Raw genomic sequence first — 25074 nt, 5'->3', positions numbered from 1 at the left:
ATTATTGCGAGAAAAGTTTGAAGAATAGATTATGTCAAGAAATTGTGTCATTGAATGGCCTCCAAGAAATTGTATTTAACACTATTATATTACTTTTGTGCGATTATTTGAAGTCATTTTTCTTTAGCAATAGACCAGACTCCCTTCACGCTTTAGAAGTCAATATAATACGCAGAAATGGAGTCCATCGAATTTATTCCTACAAAAAAAGTCGTGGAGGCCATTTGAGTGATATCATACTCAGAGCATAGTTGTATCGAATGTACTTCATAAAATTCCAACGAATTATTAAGTGCTCATAAAACATTTCGTTTTTATGTATTCAACATATTCAGATATTAGAATAATTTAGTTACTTTAAAAAAATATAAAGAATGGTGTATTTATTTACTGTCTATAGTGATAAGTATACTGCCATATCGAACTAGACGCTGCAGGTCTACAATAATACAAATATTTTTTGTGTCAGTATTTCTGTCAGTTTATATAAATAATTTCATTTCACTATTTAGCTTGAAGTTAATTTTTTGATTTTCGAAAATGATCTACCTTGGTCTACTAGCAATATATGATTTTTGCGATTTTTGTTGCATATTTTAGTTTTCGATGCAGGTAATATGACTTAGTGTTCAACAAACACTTCTCCCTATGCTCGTTGTAGTTATGTAAAAAATGCTATTGTTTTATTTACTTTTATTTTATTCAAATAATAAATTTTCGATAAAACACTTACAAAAGTAGAAAGTAAAAATTAAAGGTTATGATAAACTGTATTATTACATTTTATATTCAATAAGCATTTTAAAATATTTTCAGATTATATACTAAAATCGCATGCGAGTTCTGTTATTTGACACCTCTATCGCCAAATTGCTGCTAAAACAACTAACATTACAAGGAGAAGCAAAAACACCTACCACAATGCAGTAGGCATGTAGCGAGTGCATTACTTCTACGCAAACGAAGGTGGACAAAAACAACGGACGCATTCTCCATATTCACACTGCACCACAAACAACTTACAACAAACACAACAGCATCGCCGCTGTCGTGGAGTTTCTCTACGAACTCACTTAACATGTGCTCAGCGTCAGTCAAATGGAAATCTTCAATCGCGTTCGGTCAATGGTCAAATTGTCAATAATGAGCTCGTGTTGTCAACGCGTACGAAATTAATAGTAAAAGTGCTTTTTAAATTATTTTATTTGATTTAAAATCTTGAGTCGGAATTGTGCAAATTAAATGAAAAGTTTAATTAAGTGTGAAAAGTTGTAAGTATTCTAGTAAAAGCAAAAAAATGTGTGTGAAGTGAAATAAAATAGTGTGCATAGGTAATGTGGTTTTCTGTGATATGTGTTTATGCTTGTTAATGGTGTTAATAACGAAGGGAGTGCAAATCAAATATTCTATATCATTTATAAATCGTGATGTAGTGAATTAGTGAAATAATTTCTTTTTAAAAATATTTCTTAAAATGTGAAGTCGCTGCGTTCGTTTTTTCGGTGTTCGTCTATAGTCGTTTTCTAATAAACCAACAACGTCGTTCGCACAAACAAACAAATAATATCGGTGCAGCAGAGTAATAAATTTTTTGCTGTAAAACGTAAAGGTGAGTACAGGGTGTTTGTATACTAATTACTTTGTATTTTTTAAGGGAATTAAATATATTTTATTAGTATTATTATTATTTTTTATTTCTTATAATTGAAATTAAAATAAATTTGAAAAAAACTCTAGGAATTAGGGCTATCGGTTAAAATGAATATATTTGAACAATTCATTATTTGCATATTTTCAATAGTTTTATTGTTAATTTCAAAATTGCTGAAAAAATTAGAATAACATTTAAAACTTTACTTTAAATAAATTTGAAGTTTTTCTTAAGGGAGGAGTTAGGGTTTGAAGGTAAAAAAATACTTTGTTTGTGAATTTATTTGTAAATTTGGATTGAGTAATTTTTTGCGGACCTTTTTTACATTATTGAGCACACTTTTGACAATATAGGGTAAAAACCAAGTGGAATTGTGCTACATGGGAAGTTGGCGTGATTATTGTCCGATTTTTTCGATTTTCGTACTGTGACATAGGAATATCTGTCGGTTGGGCCCCGAGATATGTGATTTTACCAAAAAGTGAGTGGTGTCACGTTCATTGTCCAATTTTCACACCGGCTCTCTTAAAGCCCTCTCATACCATCTAGGAGGTATAATTTTAGGTCTCTACCCTAGTACCCTAATATGGGAAGTGAACGGAGTAATCTTCCGATTTCATTTATTTTCAAACTGTTGCTGGGAGTTCGTATAATATTTGGGTTGGATAAATTTAATTGTTATAGCTTTAGTGGTTTTGAAGATATTTACATTAATCTGGGGCGGCGCCACTGCCACTTTTTCAAAAATATTTTGCCCACAGATGCCCTTTGTTACTACAATCCCCTATGCCAAATTAGTGTTTTATATCTTAATTCAATGCTTAGTTATGGCCTTTAATAGGTTTTCGGTTAATGGTGTTTTGTGGGCGTGGCAGTGGTCCGATAACGCAATAAGCGTAAGCAAAAAAATTGTATTTCCATAAAATAGAATAAAAAGCTTTTATGGATGCCAAATATTGAGAGGAGAGTAAGAAAGACATGGTTGCTTTATATTGCTTTGGAAGAGCTATAGGGATAAGGTGAGAACTCTCACCAAAGATCATGTTATGGCTCCACGAAACCGGAGTTAGGCCAATAATGTTCTATTGTTCATTAATTTAGTGAAGGGCGCGGAAAAAGGCTACTTTCTCTAAGAAGCTTAAAATTTTCTTAAGAACGGCTCTCATTAGCAGCTCCTATGCACTGAGGACTACACCAACAGTAGCTCATAATGCCAGTTCTATGTGTCTCTTGCACATTGTCAACAGGCCCATTGGTGCGAAGGGCGCTCTAAGGCTCAGGGAAGTTGGGTATATGAAAGGGTCCAACTAGGGTAAGGCTTAAATTCTCTCCTCATGCAATTGAATCATCAAAAACTTAAACCGCTGCGTCGCAGAGGCTACTCCTGGTGAATGTTTCTCGGCTTACATACCGACGAAGTATTTATGAACGAGTAAAAGTCCCTGAAGACGAGACAAACTGAGCTTTCTCACGAATTGGTCGAAGCCAGGAAGAAAGGTTGGAAGGGGAGTCCTCTGCAAGGAGGTGTCTGTCAAACTTAGCTTTAGGCTACCAGACTATTGTATTGTTTTTCATACAGAAATGGCTCCTATCAAGGTAGCAGTATACTTACTGATTCGGAAGGAAGCTTCTTTTAGGAGGTGAGTTTTCACTCTGAAAGCAGAGCGGTAATACTAGCGTTGAGCTCACAAACTGTGCGCTCAAGGTTAGTCAAAAAGTGCCTAGTCTCACTAGATTTGGCTTTAAGCTACTTCAATATCAGGCCCGTTTGGATGCCTAGTCATATCGGAAGCGCTGGAAGCTGCATAGCCCTCCATAGGGACAGTAGCTTCCTTACATTGAACACATTGGTATGGGAACAAGTTGGATCCCCATTATCGTCTTGCCTTCTAGCGCTGTTTGACAATCAGTCTCTGTGTGACTGCGGGATCTTTATGGGCCAGAGTAGAATAAGGGACTACTGAACAATTTCACCTTCGCAAAGGTCTTCTTACCGTAAACATAGGAGTTCTTACTAAACATTTTTAAATACGCATTCTTCATGCTGCAAAGCTAAAATTCCAGTCAAAGTTGTATGGAGGAAGGTGAAGTTGAACCAAGCACGCATCCTCCTTTCCGCTTCGGCAATTTATCTGGGTTGTTAAAGTCGACCTTTTAACTTAACCTAACATTCACTCCAATACACACTTCGTTTAAACCGACCTTAAGGCCACAAACATAGCTCCACGTTTGTTGGGTTACAAAATTATTATCACTATTTATTTAATAAATGAACATTTTTATGGGCACACTACTGTGTTGCGGCGCATTTCCCTAGCGCATAATCATTATTAATAGCAACATTTATTAATTTACCGATAACATATCAATTAGGAACGTCAGCCATTCTCCTCTTTGTACTTTTTATGTTCGCTGATGGAAATTCAATTTGATTGTATCGCTTTTATGTATTTTCACAGCATGGCAGCGCTATAATTTTGAAAACAAAGCCTGGCGGTAATTTCATTCAGTAATATAAAATACAATTAAACAGTGTGCTATAGCGATGATAAAAAAAATGTTTAGTAACGAAAAAAAGTGAAAGTATTATTGGAGAATGAGCACAATTGTTCGAATATAGTAATCACCTTCCTCTTATGAAATCCCAAGAAAAAAATGAAATATTCACAGATTCCTTCATGTTATGTTAAAAGCGCTGACCGAAGAACACGTTCAATTCAATTATATATGAAGAGATACAGAAATGTAAGGCGGAATAAAAGTATTTTAGGGGTTATGATACGATAAGCCATAATTTTATTTGTTAACAACAGAGCGATATCATAATAAACGAGGCCACAACTAGTGTAATCGGTATTCTCTTAAAATTTCTTTTGGGATCGTTGGTTAAAATTCCGTGCGGAAATAACTGTAGCCCTTTTACATCATTCGCTTTACTTTCTTACCAAAGATATAGTATTAGTGACTATAAAGTTCTCAGATCGAATTGCCAGTTGTTTGTTCGATTTAACGCTCTGGAAGATCTGGCGAGTCGTATCCAGTTAACAATAAAAGTAGTCAGTGTAGTTTTAAAGGCATATTTTAAATGCTGCAATACTTAGGGCTCTACAAATTCGATCGAACATGAGAACTGAACCATTTAAAGGACGCAGGATAATGTTAAGGGGTTACATGAGTTTACGGGTTTCAAAAAATCGTTTTTTTATTGTCTTACTAAATTCTACTACATCTCTAGAATATTGCCCTAAGTTTATCCGAGTAATAGTTTCGGAGATACAGCCTTGAGAACTTGTGCGCTCGAGGATAACTAGGTTAAGTGCGCCGCCTTTAAACACGTTTTTCTTTAAATCGTGTTTTTGAAGTCGGTTAGCAAGAGTTCTCGAGAACTACTGAACCGATCTTCATGAAATTTTACATAGGTCTTTTAGATAAAGACTTGGAGGAAGGATTTTTTTGCAGTTACAACTATTTGAAAAAAAAATGTCGCGAAAGGTTCACTGAAATTTTTAGTAAAAAAGTCTGCAAAAAATCCAATTATCGGTTTTTATTTTCCTTCGTCCAAGTTCTACGTTAAGGTTTTAACTAAAGCAAGTATTTTTTCTGAGGGGTCACCGGAAATGGTTCGCAATGGCCGAATTTAAATATTTTTTTTTCATAAATTTCAGAATCAAGAATAAAGCAGGCAAAAAGCTGTCAAAAAGGCTGCGGAAAAGGCATCAAAAATAACTTTCCAATTCAACAGGCTGATGGCCAACATTAAAGAACCGACACATAAAAAACGAAAATTTTTTATGTAGATTGCACTGAATGGCTTACTGTACGGAGCAGAGTTATGAGCACACTCATTGAAGAAAATTAACCGACGTAAAGCCCAGAAAAAGTATATCGCATAGATGCCGTAAGGATGGAAACGACATTCAGGAGAAGCTGTATCGGTAATAGGGGGAAGCACGCCCATTGCCTTACTGCAATTTGAAAGAAAGACGGTATGGACGTTGAAAAAACAAAGAACAAATGTCACAGCCACCAAAGATGAAATTAAGAAAGAATAAATTGGAACCAACACGTTTTGAGCAGGGACTCATGAAAAAGGCTAGGTTAATCAAAGGAAGAAAGAACATGCCTGCTTCAAAACAAGGAAAACTGGAAGACTTAAAAAAAACGGTACCTAGGCACAGATAATTACTAGTAAATCTTAAAACGAGAAGCATGGAACGTCATCCTGAAGAAATGCGAAAGTGGCCCCAGTTTCCTAGCGATGAGTGCTTTTGTGACCAGCAAATGGCACCTTGCATTGCAGTGTGTCGTCAATGATGATGCGGAAGCTGATTTTCTCATCATCAACCGAAAAAACAAATCTACAGTGACATTATTTAAGGGGATACTCTCATGTGAACGCACATATTTTACCATTTTTTAGGAAAATTTGTTTAACAAAATTCAATCATTTTAATTTTTTAATATATTTTTATTTGTGTTTTGAAATGTACAAAAAAAAAAATTTTTTTCTTTTTTTACATTTTTAATATGTATATTTCTTTTTAAATCAAAGTAGTCCTCAACAAAAAAGGTAATTCACTGGTCATAGTGATAGCGGCTGTTCATATTGTCTGAAATAAAAAAATTTAATGGATTATTATTCAGTAGTTCTGCGGCTATCGTCCCTACCAAATATAATCAATTACATTAAAAACAAAAAAATGTCGAACTTCAAAAAAAGTCACGAAAATCTTGTTTTTTTTTCTTTAAAAACCGTTTAAAAAAACTATGGAAATATTTTCGAAAATAAACAATTCGGATAGGGACGATAACTATAAATTAGTAGAAGAACATATCGTCACCTGAAATGCAAAATAACGTAACAACATTTTCGGAAATTTACAGTGGCAAGAATTAAACACGAAATAAAATAGAACATGAGTGAAACAAAATTTTAATTTTGGTTAAAACTGGTTTATATCTGACCGCAGAATCTGAAAATGTTGAACATATGTAATATTATGTATGTAATTTGAAGTAGTGAAGCGTAATCAATAAGACACTCAATTTCGAATTTTTTGATGATACGTTATTTTGCATTTCAGGTGACGATATGTAAATTTTAAACCAATCGGTTGAATACTTTTTTTAGGACCATGACAGTTTCAGAAAATGATGATTCGAGAAAAATGCGTTTAGAAACGTAGCAGCTGCAGATTTGTCATGGCGCCTGGTAGACAGTCGCTTACGACACGTCGGCGACTATGAGCTGTAACTTACCAAATACTATGAATTTCGGTCTGAATTTTTCACAGCATGTTCAATAGGTGATTACATGAGAATACCCCCTTAAAAGACGTCCATACTACGCAAGTATGTTGACATTTAGAAACTGTGACATCTTCTAAACGGTCAGCTTTTGAAACATTAGCTGTAAATTCCGTTGCACAAAAATATCTCAAATCATGAAAATAAGTAAAAAAGGAATTAAATGAATAAAACCACATTTCTCAGCGTATTTCATTCACCATGTTTGATTCACAATTCAAACCCTTACGCTTACAATTGTTATCGCCATTGTTGTTGTCTGTTTAAGACCGCACTGCGTGCTGTTGAGTTAATCCCCGGGATCTACACCAAAATAGCGAACATTCCGATACGTTCATTTCTTATATGATGCACCAGAAAAGGGAGAGGGGAAAGGAAAAAATCGCAACACAACTTTATTTGACACAAGAGCCAAGCAAGTAATGGTTGAATTAAACATTTTCAACTGAATATGCTACAAGTTTGAGGAGAGGCAAGGGTTAAAGAGATGACAAGAGAGCTCGACATCTCTCGCGAGTCCGCTCCAATGATTTTGGTGGAATTTTGGGTATGAAACTCGTTCTTTCTCAACTCGTCGCAATAAAGCTGAAATTTTTTCAAAAAGAGTACTTTAAAGAGGTCTCCTTGGATATGCTTGATCGTGCGAATCCCGATTCTAAAAACCACGTCAAAGCCGCCCAAAAATCAAGGTGATCCTCATTGTTGTTTTCTATATTCGAGTTTTGGTGCGTCATGAATTTGTTCTGGAAGGACAGACGGTCAATAAGGATATCTATTTGGCTGTACTGAGGCGTTTGCGTGAGAACATCCGTCGAAAACGGCCAGAATTATGGAAAAACAATTCAAGGATTTTATATGACGATAATGCACCATCGCATCGAGCCACGATTGTGACCGAATTTAAAGTCAAAAACACAATGAATATAATCGATCAACCACCGTATTCACCAAATTTGGCCCCGTCTGGTTTTTTCTTGTTCCCCAAACTGATGTTGCCGCTACGAGGAACCAGTTTTCAGTCGTTCGAAAAGATAAAACAAAATTCGCTGAAGGAGCTGAAGGCCATCCCAAAAAATGCTTATGAAGAGTGTTTTTAAAATGGGAAAATCGTTGGCATAAGTGTATTAATTACTTTTAAGGCGACAAAATGAATATTGAGGAATAATTTAATATTTTGCGTTTTATTTACAATTTCCGGGTACTTTTTTGTCACAGCTTAAACAACAAAAATTAAAGGAAAAATAATTTACAGTCAATCTGTGATCGGGGAGAGGAAGAGGAGGGACGTAGTTGAATTTTAATTTTGAAACTTTGAACCGTACAGAAAAATTTAAAATTAAAATAAAAGTTGTTGATTATGAAAAAATGTACAACTTTTTGTAAGTTGTATAACTTCAAAATTTATGTGAAAAATTCGAATAATCAAGTTTTTGATTATTGTTATTTATATATTGAACAAACATTTTATTTTTTGTAAAGGTATAAAGTTTAGAATCAAAATCTCAGCTCTTGAATTCTTTTATTTCTGTAGCTAAGCAGTTTTTCGTTTACTATATGCATGTACTCCATTTACAAATTTTCTCGTCTTTAAAGGCTTGGCGAATTTCGCTCGAAAGGAGAGAAATCGTTTACATAAGGAATTTTACTAAGATGAGGTGAGTTCTATATTAAATTAAATATGTATAATACATTCATTAATAATTAACAATGTCGACTCTAAGTGTCTTTGCCATGTATTGTGAATATATTTTATATAGCTAAATAGACCATAACTATCCTATTTCATATGTAGTTCATCTCCAAGAAAGGAGTAAATCCTCTTCAGCATAGGCGTTCAAAAGCATACTGTAATTGCAGTTAAAACATTTGCAAGAATTTCATATTTTCAGAAGCTTGGTTAAATTATCACTCAACTGAAATGCAAAAAATCATGAAAGAAACCTAATTGTAACTGAAAATATATAAATTTCAGCATGGAAACACTTCGGATTCTTCTTTCGTCGAATTAATATTAGGCTAGGTTGGATGGCCGATCTAAAATCGCACGTGGACTATACGTAGTCCTTTGTGATGCCATAGAAAATAGAACTCCCGTACTCGGACTTAAAGATCGGCAAAACGTTTAGTGGCCAAAACAAATGTGCAAATGCGCTTGATATCTACTCCCACCTGTTCGGAAGGATGTCTGAAGGTATGTGCCCCTAAGTATCTAAGTCTTAACCTCCCGAATGCGGGACAGTCAAGAAGGAAGTGCTGGCTAGTTTCTGCCGCATATTATTCTAAGAAGCTTTTGCAAGCGGCATCCGGTAAGATTCCTAGTCTTACAGCATGCGTGCCAATTAGGCAATGGCCTGTCAAGAGCCCCACTACTAAAGAGAAGCTTGCCTTACTGAGGGCGAAGAGATCGTTAGATCTTCTGTGATCTATCTTGGGCCAGAATGCTTTTGCGACCGCGCAAGTACCAGTGCTGGCCCAGCGTTGACAAAGCATCCGCGAGGCCCAGCTTTCCAGTAGTAGGACACAAGAGGACACCGGAGCACCGACCCGTTGCCATTCTACCGATAGTGACTCTAGGGTACCCTTCCTTGCTAGCTCATCAGCTTTGCAATTACCCGCTATTCCGCTGTGGCCCGGCACCCATACAAGCCTTATAGTAAATACTGTCGCCGCCAGGGACAGTGAAGCCAAACACTCCTCAACCAGCCCTGAACGCACTGAACGAACGAATTCTGGGCTAGTATCGCCGCTCTACTATCTGAGTGAATGGTCACTTCCCTGAAGGTGGATACCCTCCGGAGTAGCAGATCTGCTGCTACCTTAATGGCTGCAACCTCAGCCTGGAAGACACTGCAGTAGTCAGGAAGTCTGAAAATAGAGCTGATGGAGAGGTCCCGACAGTAAACCCCTCCACCAACCTTCCCCCCCAAGCTTTGATCCATCCGTAAAGAAGCTTACTGCCCCTCTCCTCCAACGGCTTCTTCCCACCCATAGCTCCCTCTTCGGTATATGGGTAGAAAAGAAACCGCGGGAGTTTGATATGGCGACTCCATGATCCAGATGATCCGGTATGCAGTCAAAGCTTGTAAGGATGTCTGAGTGTTCAGAAACATGCTCCTTTAGGAACCCAGATTCCCTAAGTCTAATAATATTAACCTACATATGTTTCACACAAAGCTCTTAAAACTAATAATGAATCGCTGGTATGAACTCACAAAGATTTATTGATCTTAAATTAAACAATTTACGCTGCAATGTAACGTACTTTAAGACAATGATCGGAACAACGGAAATATAGAACTTGAAATATATTCAGCAAGACACGGATATAGGGTTAGAATTAGCGAGAAAACCAAAATATACACACCGTGCAACCCACAAGGTCTTTACGTAAGAGAGGGATGAACGATCACAACGTACCTACACATATGAGTTTGGAGAAGAATTATTAATTGGACTTTACAAAGCTCCTAACGTAATTTATCTGTAAGAAATTCATAGTTGCAAAGTCAACTCTAAAGCTCGCTTGGTAAATATTATATTTTAAAATGGAAGTTATATCTTTAGAGTCGTTTTTAAATTCAAGATTTTAATCACAAACTTAATTTTTTCAGTCTTCAGTGAAGCATTCTATAACAAAACTTGATTTTTTGAAATGGATCGCACAGATATTAATCAGGTTTCTACATATTATAAGCGAAAAAAATGATTTGCCGGTAAATTTCAAAAAATGTAAGACAATGTTATTTTCTTGTAGATCTGGGTTCCCCTCTCCTTATGTAATAAACGACTGAGCACGTTCTTAACTTTGTTGATTTGGGAATTACTATGAACCCTAAGCTTAATTTCAGTCTTCATATTGATAACATAGTCTTGAAAGCAAAATGCATTCTCAGTTTTGTTAAACGTTGGTCTAAAGAATTGAGAGATCTGTACTAAAACACTTTTTACGACTTCGCACCTATATTGAAATATAGCTCTGTTATATAGAATCCTTGCTATCAAATCCATTCTGACAAGTTAGAGTCGGTACACAAACTATTTTATCTTTTCGCCTTAGGGCATTTCAGATGAGATTCTAGATAAGTCTTACTCCATACACTAGCCATTTAAAACGTTTACCTACACTTACAATACAATGTTTGATATATTATCTTGGTAAAAATCCTGAATAAAACAGTTAGCAGTAGTTTTATCTTGCTTTTATCTTGCCTGAAGTTACATTTAAAATCTCGATTCGTTTTTCGAGACAGTTTAAACCCTTACTGTTAAAATCGTGCAGATCAAATTTTGAACTCACGAAGCATTCCCTCGCATATGTTATGACTTGAATTCTCATTCTTCCACATTTGATTTAACTGATTCACTTTTCGAATATAAAAAGACCAAATGGCTTTCTTTCAAAAAATAAAATCGTAAGAATTGCTTATAACGTATTTTTAATCTTAGCTGTTGAAATTTTTGTTTCTGTAGCTGAGCAGTTTTAGATCTCGATGCTTAGAAACTTGCTTGCCTTTCGGCGGATGCGCCCTCGCGTCGCTTGGGTCGGCTTAGGGTAATCGTTGGGTTATAGTAATAAAATATAAACATATGTGTGTATATGTAAAATTAGTCTAAAGAATTCATCTTATAACAAAGACAAGTATTTGAGTGGCATATATGTAACATTCAGTTAAGGTCGTGATGTCATCGAAAACTTGCCTCATTCCAGTTCTCCATCCACCACTGTTAATGCTGATATTCCATGCTATCAGCATCAACAAATTTAAGAAACAATGATTGGAATCGTCGTGTTGGCAGAGAATTTCAAAAGCCCTTATGGATCGACTCGACACATTTTGGTAAATGTCGAACTCGAATCAAAAGAGCTTAATCTGTTGGAGAAACGACCCCCGAGTAGAGGTCACAATAGAGATGTTTGACAAAGTAGCTAAGAATCTAACATTCATCAAACGCATTTTTACTGGTGACGAGACGCAGGTCTATAAGTAAGACGTAGAAATTTTTCAACATTCTACCAAATAATGCTCCAATAATTAGCCTAACCGAAAAACTTAAAATTAGCAGAAGGTAGTCACTGAAGGCAAGCCCAGCCAAAGGCTTTAACAAGTGTATGAAAAAATGTATTAGGCGTTGTCATACTAGTAACGGGAGATGCAAGTAGAAATATTTTTTTCAATAGCCTTTTTTTTTGACAGATCACGCGTGAGTCATGTGAAGCTGTTATATTATTTTTAGCATTTCATCACGAAAGGACTTACTCCTGAACATCGTTTACAAATCAGTCAACTTTATTGCGAAAATTAATGTTCTGTTAAAGTTTCACTCAACTTATGGTCAACATAATCGGCCTACTAAGCTTACTATTCGAAAGACCATCACTCATCTTAAGGCTTAGCATTCATTATTGTATAAATTTCGACCGAATAGACCACGCTTGCGAGCCCGCAGTGAAGAAAGTATAGCAGCTGTAGGTGAAAGTGTACACTAAGACCGCGGAGAGTCGATTCGGCCCCGTTCGGAGCGAATGGAACGACTTGACGCATTTTACGTCGAGATCTTAAATTGAAACTGAACAAAATACAGCTTGTAAAAGAACTGAAGCCGCTCAACCTTCCCAAGCGACATCACTTCGCTTCATGGCCTCTTGAAAAGTTCCAAAAAAATTCGACGTTTTTAAGCCAAATTTTGTTCTGCGATGAGACCTATTTCTGGCTTAATGGGTATGTGTATGTGTGTATGTAAACAAACAAAATGGCCGCATTTGGGGCGAAGAGCAACCTGGAGAAATTCAAATTCTGTCATTTCCTCCAGAAAAAAATGGACACCAAAATCGTGTGATATCAACCAGTTAGTACTCGTATGACGTGTTTTTTGTCAGCCCGTGTCAAATTTGATCATAGGCTACTGCGAAACTGACAGTCAGCTGTCAAAATATCACTGCAAGATTTTTCTCATAAAACCACAAATTCCTACAGGGTGCGCACACACAATTAAATATTGCCATTTCGACAAAATCATTAGGACGCACATTGTGGGCTACAGACAGAAAGTCCCCGCCAATTAGTTAGTGTCTCATTTCCCCCGCTTCTTGTACTCACCAGCAAATGATTTTTCCTTGGATTTTATGTGTTGCGATTAGCTTCTACTGATGTTTACTCATGCACAACGTTGAATTCATTTGTTCCATGGAAAATATATGGCTTCCCTTGGCTAGCGTTTGTACTCCTGAAATTTTCTGTTGTTGCTGTTGTTAAACTACTAACGGCATTTCATTCGCCATTTCGTTCAACATTTGGTGCTTATTTTGCGCCTTTTAGTTTTATTATTAAATATGGTAGATTTTCAGGTCAGTGACGATGCTGTGATCATTAATGTCTCGGACCCATTTATTATTTGTTTTTGCACGTGTGTTGTGGCATACATGTGTATGTAGGTGTGCGATTGCTGCTGCTGCTGATGGTGGCGCAAAATCTAAATTGCCATCATCAAGCCTAACAGTAGCAACAACAACAATGTTCGACACCAAATGCTGGCGTTGACAACTGTGATGTTCGACACCGTTAATATGCGAACGTTGTAAGTGAACTACTGTTGTTGCTGTCGGCGTTTAGCCACCAACGAGCGACTAGGGGCAATTAGTGTTGTTGATTAGTTGTTGCTGGGGCTGGGTTTGTTTGTTTTTCACAATTTCTGCTCGTTAATTCGTTTCGTTTAGTTTGTCGTTGCTGTTTTCATAACTTTTTTTTATTGAAATATTTGTGTTTGAGGTTATACTCTACGGTGACGAAAACCTTACAATTATTAATTTCAAACTTTTGTGTGTTTTATACTTATGTATTTCGCTTGTGTTATTGTTGTAATCATTTGTATATATATATGTAATTGCGATATTATTTTTGTGTTACATTTTTGTTATTACTATATGAGTATTATTAATACTGTGTTAATATTTCAGAATAATTTGTGGCTTAGCAATAGAGTTACACACACACTTTGCACACTTTTACAGCTTTTTATTAAATTTATTGCTTTTTTTAGAATAGTTTAATATCTTCAGTTAACCAGAATAGACGCGAAATGCTGACTTGATGATTTTGCTATTAAATTTGTTAGGTTATAATTAGTTTGTTCTAACTGTAAATTTTTGAAATATATTTTTTACTTTTTGGTATTTTTTTCTGTATATGTATTTTGTAGTGCTTATTTATGAATTTAATTAAATGCTTCTTAATTATTTTTTCAATTTTTCTAATCAGTTTAACTAATGTTTGCTTTCCTTTCGCTGTATGAGAGTAAATAATTTAGAATTTCCACTAACTTTTTTATTTTTATTAGAGAACTTAGTTTTTAATTAAGTCTTAGTATTTAAATATATTTTGAATTTTTAAGTTTTCATTTCACTGAATGGGAGTAAGTATTATAATTTTTAATTTGTTTTTCTTATATAATTTGAGGACTTAGTTATTAATTATTGTTTCAATTTTTAATTTATACATTTTTATTTTTTTTAATTCACACAATTGTTTTCTTATACATATATTATATATATTTTGTTGATGACTTAGTTTTCAATTAATTTTTAATTATTTTTTTTAAATAATTTATAGTATAATTTCTTCTAAACGCATATTTTAAAAGTTTTTTATTTATTTATTGAACTTTTTTGTATATATATTGCACATATTTTTGAATTAGATCAAATACTTCTTTATTGTTTCTACTTTTTCTGATCGGTTTTACTCATTTTTGCTTTAATTTCGCTGCATGAGAGTAAATAATTTGTAATTTACACTATTTTTTATTGTTTTCGAAGACTTAATTTTTGGCAATTTTTAATTTTTTAATTATTATTTAATTTTACTTAATTTCAATTTTTAAACATTATAATTGTAATAAATTTCCAGTATGTTTTTCTTTAAAAACTTATTAATGATTTAGTTTTATATGATTGTTTCAATTTCTAAATAAATATTTAATACATAGTACATTTATTATTTAAGCATATATATATTTTTTTAACTTTTAACATTTACGTAATTTTTAATTATTTATATTATAATTATATATAATTTTCATCTTTAAATATTATAATTATAATACATTTCAGTGTTTTTTCTTAATTAATTTATTATTGACTCTTTATTTTTTTTTTAGTTATTAAATATTATTTTTATTTATAATTTAAGCATATATTTGTAAGAGCAATTTTTGTGGCTAATATTTGCTCGTATTAAATATCTTCGTAGAATTTTTTTTGTTTTCACATCAATTGTTTCAGTGAAAGTATCATTTAGCTTTTTAATACTTTCCATTCAAATAATATTTTAAAAATTTGGTATTTGGTATTTGAACAAAACTCCTATTTTAATTTTTTTTTATATATTTTAATTTTAAATATATTTTTAATTTTTAACAATTTTTATTAGTTTTATAATTTTTTAAATATTTTTTTATAAATAATTTTATAGACTTTCTATTTCTTTTTTAACTACTGTTTAATCTTTATTAATTTACGTGTGCTCTTCCGATCTTTTCCTATTATATTGTATATTATTAAATATTTTATATATGTATATTTTGTAATAAATATTTTTTAAGTTAGTATGAAAAATTTGATATATTGACACAATTTGTTAATTTAACAATTTTTTATTTGCGATTACTTTTGTAAATTTTATTAATATTTTTATAGTAATTTTATGACTTTTTTATTTTTTTGAAATTTTTTTTTATTTTTTGTTTTATATTTTTTTTTTAATTTTTGGCTTATTTTTTTTGTCATATAATTTAAATAGAAGTTCTGTTTCATATATTGTTATAAGTTTTCAATAGCTAATTTTATTAATTTAAGCTACAAAATTTGTTAATTTATTATTTTTTTTTAATATTTTCTTCTTAATAACTGTATAACCTTTTTGTTTTTTTTTTATTTTTATTTTATATATTTGGTATATTTTATTTTTTTTTAATATTAAAAGTACTTCTACTGTTTATATTATTATACATTTTTTTATATATTTTTTACAATAGTATATTTTTTTAATCTGAGCTGCAAAATTTATTATTTTTATACAATTTAAACTTATTTATTTTGGTTAAGTTTTTCATTTCTTTAATATTATTGATAAAAATATTTTATTTATTTAATTATTTTATTATTTAATTAATTAATAATCTAATTTGCTTACATATTTTTAAATTTACTTTTTTATTATTAAATGTTTTTTTAATTTATTTTTTATTGTATTAATTTTCACTAAATTGTTTGGAACCTGCTTTTTATAAAGTATTTGATTTAGATAAGATCTTTTAAACAATTTTATTTTGTTTTAACTACGTAATTTTAAGTATTTTTTACATATATTTATGCATAATTCACTTAAAAAAACTAAATTTTGATATTTTTATTTTTTATTGCGAATATTTATTTATTTTGGAAAAAACATTGTTCTCACTTTTCGTTATTTTGTTTTTTGTACTCACATTTACCCTTTTTTATATATTTTTTTAAATCTTTTTCTTTTTTACTTACTTTTTTATTTTTAATTTTTTGTGTTTTTCTTTAAGTTTGGTGTATTAGTTTTGAAATTTTAGCGAGCTTGTAAAACCAACAATTTTTGATTTATTTTATATTAAGTGCTTTTATGGCCATATTCTTCACTATTTACTTAATCTTTCCGATGTTTATTAATTTTTTTTTATTTTTATATAATTTTTTAATATTTTATATTTTTTTTGCTTGAATTTGAAACTCTCTATATCATCATTATACTTACATATTTGTTTAATGCTTTTTTGTTAGTAGAATATATTTGCAACCACAATTTTTATATAATATGTACTGATTTGTACTTATAGTTATTAGAAATATTTTTACAATTTGTTTTTTGTTTGTTTCTTGTTTTTACTTTACACTTGAAATGCTTTTAGGCTATATTTTTTTTTTATTTCAAAAAATAACCAGCAGGTAATACTTTCTGTTTACATAATTTAATATATCATATTAAACACTTTTTATTTCAATTAATCTTGCTAATACGGATAACAATTTTTTTTAGCAATTTCACTTTTTTTTAACTTTTTAAATCATAATTTTCAATTCTTACTTTAGAACTTTTAATTTACATGCTTTTATCTATATACGCATAATACATTTTTTTAGCTTAACATTTATGAATACATTTGAAGGATATGTTTGAATTACATTATTATTTCACTTGTCTATGCAATTTTTTTATTGCAAATATTTTTTTTTTAAGAATTTCAAAATTCAAACGATTTTTCCATGAACGCTGCTGTGGCGGCTGCACCTACAAAGGCAATGAAATTGCGTATGAAATACCGTTATTCTCTGTATCCGTCACTTGCTCATTTCAATTTTAGATTTGTGGCTGCACATTGCCACAAATCAAGCCGAATTGTATTTCGCACATAAATTTAAGCATTTTATTTGATTTCCATTTGGTTTCGCTGAACGAGCACACATTAATTTTTCTTCGATAAATCAGCTGATTTATAGCGAACTTTTTTCGCACGCTTACACTGCACCGCATGCGGGCGAACTTATTTTATTTATTTGATTTCTGTCAGTTTTAGTCACGTTTGGACGCACACACATGACCGTTATGCGCAGGCAGCTGTGTGCTTGTGTGATGTGCTGGTCTTAACGTTTAGGCCACAACTATGCTTCGTGTCATCAACGGCAGCAAATCGTTGCGGCTCTAATGCGCTCTCCCGTACTCTGTCACGAATATTGTGCCGAGTCCTTTTGAGTAACAACTAGTACAGCAACACCTCGCTAGTCGGCTAAGGCAAACAAACAAACACCCACACACACATCCACCCAACCCCGGCGCAAGAGCAACGAGTGTCGGAGGAGGTGCGACCGGCAGCGACAGCAACGACGTGCAATCGGAGCCGCAGCCTCCACGCTCACATACTTATAACACATACATACATATACATATATAAACACAGCATCTGGCACACACACATAAAGACAGCGTTTGGAACACACACACATATGAATATAACTTTAAGACCAAAACTTAGCGTAAAGATATACTTATGCAATTGCAGTTTTGCTGCTTTTTACCGTTTCTTTCTTCGCACACATTCCATTTTTTACTCCTTTTTCACCTTACCGAACACGCTAGTTATTTTATGCTTCGGTCTTTCTTTCGCTGCAATTCCTGAATCGCCTTTCGCCGTTCTCCATTTTGTTGCCCAAATTCCATGCTCTGTTATTGGATCGTCTGCGAATCGCTTGAGAAGCGGCATTAGCAATTGAACTGAGCTGGACTATCGGCTTTGACTGCGTGTCGGCGCATCCTCGAATATGCCACACTTATGTATATATGCACACACATATGTATGTATGTGCATCCATTGCAAAGTGTGTGTGTACGTTTGTAAAATGACATTGGCATAGAGCAAAAGACATAACGCTCGCCTGCAAGGGCACTGATGACGCGTAAGCTTTGCTGCCATGAATGCAAGAAGCCACCATTGTGCTGGGATCTACTGAATATTAAGCTGCTAATACAACCGCAGCGCACTGCGTACACATGTATGTATGTGTGTATATGTGCGCAATATAAGCATAGCAAATTCTCTACTTCCTTTCAAACAACTTTCAAGTAATTTAGGTGTTTATTTCATTGAAGTTTCCACTAAGCGCTAAGTTGTTAAATAAATTTCAATTTGTTCGGCAATAAATATGATTTTTGGAGAACAGGCATACGAAGCAAAGAAAGCGTTACTTTGTAACTTTACTAATTCTTTAGCCTGTCTAATTTACACTTTTTAGCGAATGAGGAAAGAAAACGCTTTTAAATAACGAAATGTCTGTAAAGCAACAAGCCATACTATATCGACTTCAGTAAAATCGCTTAAGGGGGAAGCCTGCTTTAGAAGCTTCAAAAAATCGAACTTGCTTAAATCTCTTAAAAATTATCTAAGAATATGTCCCCAAAGTTCTAGATGGGAATTGCAAATATTGTCGAAGCTAGAGGGGAGAGCGCTTAAGCAAAAAGCGAAAACTTTGACGCGCGATTTCTTGGTTTTTCATTTTTACGATTTTTCTTAATTGGCGGCCAGGATAGAAAAAAACTAAACGTCGTATGGAATTGTGGCAAAATTTATTGTCTTTGGTATTAAATTATCTTCTATTTAAACTAAACGAACTAAGAAAAGTCAAGTTTGGACCTATTTTTAAACAATATAAAGTAAAAATTTTTTGGTCAAAAACCACTTTTTTCAATTTTAAAAATTTGTTTTTCAGAATTTTTTTAGTTTAAATAAGTTAGATAATATAAATCTCTTTGAATTTTTTGTTTCCGGCAGAAATTGCGACCTGCATCCTGCCCGCCGTCCGACAAATGCACATGCGAGGTGCATCGGGCAATTGCTTCCCAAAGGCAGAACATCAAAGATTTCGTATCTAAAAAATTTGTGAATGATGTATATAGTATATAACTATAAACCCTAGAAATTTCGCTTTAATCAATTATTTCTTTCCCTTCCAAAAAAATTCTCAAAAAACTCGAATTTTTGAAGCCTCTAAAGCAGGCTCTCCCCTTAAAGACTTGAAATTTAAAACGCCGTGTCCCAAACAAAGAATGAATGTCATTGAAAAATGGAAGAAAGTGTCGGTTCAAAGCATTAAAAATGATAGATGCAGCTCGTTTGCATTACTTTCCAAATAAGCGAAGAACTCGATCAAGGTTCTCCATAATGATCTCGGGTTTCACCTCTGTAATGAAGACACGTTTTCTTAACTGTTTAACCAACCAACGATTTTGCAAGACAAGTGGGTTATTCCTTCGAGCAAACTCTGAATTGTAGTATGCATGAACATGGTTTTTGGATTTCGAAAGTACTCATTTCGATGTTAACAAACCGTGAAGTTCATAGTTTATGGCAATGCTAAGCGTTTTATCGAATTGGAATGTTGAACCCTTTACTAAGGAAATATTAGGGAGAATCTACAACAATGGAACCGCTATATTGACTAAAGAAAACTTGAAAATTTTCTCTCTAAGATAGTGCACAACACCTTCTTTGTCATTTCCCTGAGAACATTACAGCTTTACAATTTTTAAATTTAACAGAACCTGATAAGTTTTGTCAAAAAATGTAATAAATTTTATTTATTTCTGTAGACATTTATGTTTCAGACCTCAATACCTTACTACTTTACATTCTAAACGATTTTCAAAATATTTTATTCTCAATTACATTAAACCTTATATACTGGAAATCGAGTTGAATCAGAAAATTTAAAAATAGGAAGGTAAATGTACAGGGTTTGTCCGGAAAGTAATAGGACTGATTTTCTTCAGTCGCGACTGTACTTCGGAGCGTGCGCGCACCGACTGGATTCGATAAAGAGCGTTCCTTGCTAACGAGCGACCGGCTGGTCAGTTATCTCCGAGCACCTGGAGAGTCAGGACAAACATTTTCGAGTGACGTGTTTCTGTGAGTGGTGCAAGCCGAAAATGCAGCGTTCGTTAGAGTAGAATTAGGCGATTAAATTCAGTGTGAAACTCGGTAAATGTGCGACAGAGACGTTTGACATGATCAAGCAGGTTTACCCAGATGTTGCTTTAGCAAGAATTTTGGATGGCCGTGAAGAGGTCGCTGTTGAACACCGGAAGAATGAGCAAATCCAAAATGAAAATGATGTTCATTGACTTTTTTGTCATCAAAGGCATCGTCCATCATGATTTTTTTTCCTCCTGGACGAACTGTCAACGCCAAGTTTTACGTGGAAATCCTTAAAAGACTCAAACAAAGACATCGCAGCCGATTGGAAGTTGGACCACGACAACACCCCGGCTCACACCACCTTTCTTGTAAACAGCTACCTAACCAAGGTTTCCGCAGCCGCCCTATAGCCCAGATGTGGCCTCCCTGGACTTTTTTGTTTCCTTTCCTGACAAACCCGATGAAAAGCAAGCATTTTAAGACGACAGAGGGGGTCCAAGCAGCATGCACCTCGGCTCTCAAGGCTATTCCGGAGAATGCCTGCCGTGACGCCTTCAATACTTGGAAATCGCGCTGCATCGACGCAGAAGGTGTCGATTTTTAAAGTTTTTAAAGAATTGTAATGATTTGTTCAATAAATTTTTTTTAAATCGACTCAGTCCTATTACTTTCTGGACAAACCCTGTATGTACAAACATTAGGGTGTCAGAACAAGCTGAGGATTTTACGCTTGTTACTCTGGAAAATTGGTTTGATAGACATCTCTAAGATAAGCTCTCCAAATATGAGCTCTTAATTTTAATGGCCTTCGGTTTTCTTGTTTTAATTTTTTCTTATTATCAGATAGAAATGTTTGTATCTTGCTTCCAACTACTTGAAAAAATACTTCAATTTACGGCTTTCAAACAAAATTTTAATGCTATTCAAATCGAGTCTATTATGATTTTTTCGTAAGCCTTAATTTCTTTTAGCGTTTAATTTCTTTTAACGGTTCAAATTTTATTATTTTTAAGAAAAAATGTTTTCTTTTGAATTTTCTAACATTTTGCAAGAACATTAGTTTTTTTTTACCCTCCCAAATAAACATATATGACAATTTGAATGGAATTATGTTAGATAAGGTTAAGTAAACAGACTGATTTCATTGGGAACGAATGATCCCACTTGAAGTACTAGAGTAAGGTTGTCCGTTGTAATGCCCATAAATGCTAGGTGTGGACAAAAAAAAGTGCAAAGCACCAAATTTATTGATACGGCGACCATCAATTGCAGACAATTCGCCGGATTCGTAAAAAGTATGGCAACGGATACGCTTTTTCCTTAGTTTGGCGAAAACTGGAGAGTGGAGCAGAAAATTTCTAGGTGTTTCCCCCTCACTTTTTTACTTGCAACTTTAACAAGTTGCGTCTGCCAAAATCTTTAGCCTTAGTAAGTGCATACAGTTCAACGGACATTTTCCATTGCCGACCGAGATCTGCAGATCTCGCGGGAAGCCCATAAATGCACCAACTGAATGCGCAAAGGCAGAGGAATTACAAAGGATTTGATTATTCATGCCTTTTCTTGCAAGCCCATTGATTTAAAAATGTTCGTCGATTCCGCTATGGTTGTAGACAATTTTTGATATGACAGTAGCTTGATGCCACTGCTAGTGAGGTCGTGCACTACTTGATAAGCTTAGAGCTCACTGTCAGCGAACAGAAGCCCTTTACAGCCCCCCTGCTATCGGAGTGAATGCATATCTCCTTAAAAAAAGCGCTTTCGGAGAAGTACATCCGCTGCTACCTTGACTTTCAATGTCCATCCATTTTACAAAAAATCATATCCTGTCGAAAATTATTTGCAATATTTTGATATATCCAGCTCTGTATTAATGATATCAGATTTTTTCACGTCACATTATTTGAAAAAATGTGTCTTCCTTTTTAAGAGAGTATTAGTCCGAATTAATAAAGTTTTCGTGCTGCGTACAATTTTGAAGTGTTCTATAGATTTCCTATTAGTGATAAGTTTTTGAAAAATTATGTCTTAAACCAAATGAAAGAATCCTAAAAGTTTCAACAAGTCTCCTCTAACGTTTTTCTGTCGGAAAAGACCGCCGTTAGAATCTAAACCTGCCACTGAACTTACTGGAGTGTGACGAATTCTCCATTCGAGTGTTATTCTTAAAATCCTTTGACTTTTATTTGCAACTCATCCTATACCCAAAGTAATTTTGCACACACATACTATAGAACGAAGCTCAGACGCATTAAAATCGTCTGCCTGAAGCCACTAAGTATTTACCATAATTAAGAACACACACACACAAACAACCGAAAGGTCAACGTAAACTTGTTGACGCATGCAAATTAGTTGACAGCGAAATTTAAACACTTCAAAAATACATAAATTTCAGAGCAGGAGAGTTCTTATCTCCACACCACTTTACCCCGCGACGAGCACAACAAGCATACCGTATCGAAGTTCGGGAAAATTTGAAGTCTTTCCAGAGAAAACGCTCTAAATTCATTCCAGCCGAGGCATATTTATAGGCGCTGCAAAGCGTTATGACGAATGCCAACGCAATAGACGGGCAGTCAGTCAACCAGCAGGCGCGTCAAAAGGGCACAAGTGCCAAGTGCTATGCAAAATGCTTGAGTCAACGAAAATAACAACAAAAATTTAAAAAAGGCCTAGTGCTAGACACACATACACACGCATATATGTGTATGTAAACCAACCGTGTGCGCGTTTGGATGTGTAGTTGGCAAGCGAGCTGGCAATGGCAATGCTATAGTAGACAGCAATAACTACAAGAGCAACAACTAGGAACGAGTCTGAACGTTGTCAACCGCAGCAACGACGAAGATTGTGTTGACAAGTGGCTAAAACAATTGAAAACGTTTTCTGTGTGCCACCGCTTGCAATCTGCTCTGTTGCGCTTTTTCACTTTTTTGCTCGTTTTTGTGTTTTTTTTTTTTGTTTTTATCTGTTACACATTTTTCCGAGCGCCTTTTGTGGTTTGTACGTTGTGTGGGTGTGGGTGTGTATATGTTGTGTGTAGTTTCGGCTTTCCGTGTTGTTTTTCAGCTTGACTATTTTTCTGTTTTCCATTTCGCTTTGTTTATTTCTCTTCTTTTTTGTTGTTTCTTGTTTTTTGCGATTTGTCATCGTAAGGGTCTTTATGCTCTGCTGCCTTGCGCTTAGTTGCAGTCAGTAGAACGAGTCAAATTAGGGTAATTAATGCGCATTCGTGGTTCGGGATTTTTGCCGTTGTTGTAGTTGTCGATGCAAGTGCGTGTTTTTGTTATGCTTCCTCGTTGTTTTTAAGCTTGTTTCGCAGTGTGCTCATTTTAGGTTACATGGTTGGTATTTTTAATGGTCTTGGCGGAAGATTAACGACAGATCCATTCGTTTCAAATCGATTTACTTAAATCGGCATTCGATTTCAATGAGGAATATATGTATGTCGAAAGTTGCAAAACACACATCGGTTAACAAACTACGTCAATATAAGTACATATGTATGTATATTTCGGATCTGCTCACCATTAGCCTTCCATTAAAAAATAGCGAATCGAACAAGAACTGGTATAAATCTCATAAACTGGTATAATAAATTGAGGCAAGCGACCATTAGCTTTCCATTAAAAAATAGCGAATCGAACAACAACTGGTATAAATCTCATAAACTGGCATAATCAAGATTAACAAGCGACCATTAGCCTTCCCTTAAATTAATTAATAGCGAATCGAACAACAACTTGTATAAATCTCATAAATTGTATAATCAACTTGAGTAACCATTTATACCACTTTTTATAAACTTCATTAAAAAATAGCGAATCGAACATTAACTGGTATACATCTGAAAAAACTGGTATAATCAAGCGTTTATATGACTTTCTATAAATGGATTAATATATTTTTATTACGGAAAATCAAACCTCAAACGTAGTAACTAAAGCGAGAAGTAGTTGTGTAGATACTAATGTTTAACTTTATTTCGTTAAAGAAGTTTACAAACTATCATAAATAAAAAATTACTACTTTTGAACACATTTTACTCGGTATGGTCAATTTAGACAACAAAATATTGCAATAACGATGTAAGGAATCCATTTATCGAAAGAATTAGTATTTGATTGTCATAAAGCTTTCAAGGAAAGGCAATAACACCAACAAAATTAAGAGAATTTAACTCGAAAATCGCCTTACTAACATTAGAGAGATGTCTAAGAGTGGTGTCTTCGCCAATAAACAATAAGCAGAAGCAAAAAATTAGAGAGGTACCAAAGGTGCTCAGCAACTCTCCTTTACCGACTCAAGCACTTTTCTGTTCTAAGATCTATTTTTTTTTTTACACATAATGTTAATTATGGGACTCAGAGGAAAGCGAATAAAAACAAAAATCATCACTAAAACGCCTAATTCACAGAAATTGGCCTTTTATGCCGTTTTACTGCTCACGAACGTCAACAAATGGCCGATATCAATCAGAAAACTTTTTTTTTTAATTTTTTAATTAAATTTTAACAAAAAATATAAAACTATTAAAAATTTAGGTAGAATTTTGAAAGAACCATTTAAATAAAATCTCGTGAAAAAATTGTAGGAAAAAATGCTATAAGTTAAGACTAAGGATT

At 33.9% G+C, this 25074-nt stretch overlaps 1 long non-coding RNA gene across 1 annotated transcript in view; it reads left to right on the top strand.

The window, feature by feature from the left end:
- Nucleotides 1-833: 833 nt before the first annotated feature.
- The window catches only part of LOC120775181, an 89972-nt gene continuing 65731 nt past the window's right edge, over nucleotides 834-25074 (top strand). The window contains exons 1-2 of the long non-coding RNA XR_005705298.1: nucleotides 834-1609; nucleotides 8552-8613. This is a non-coding gene — a long non-coding RNA (uncharacterized LOC120775181). The remainder of the gene's footprint in view (nucleotides 1610-8551; nucleotides 8614-25074) is intronic.

Source organism: Bactrocera tryoni, chromosome 4, assembly GCF_016617805.1.
Source record: "Bactrocera tryoni isolate S06 chromosome 4, CSIRO_BtryS06_freeze2, whole genome shotgun sequence".
NCBI classification, from domain to species: domain Eukaryota; kingdom Metazoa; phylum Arthropoda; class Insecta; order Diptera; family Tephritidae; genus Bactrocera; species Bactrocera tryoni.
The sequence above is the reverse complement of the archived record's forward strand: the minus strand, read 5'-3'. Positions and strand labels throughout refer to the sequence as shown.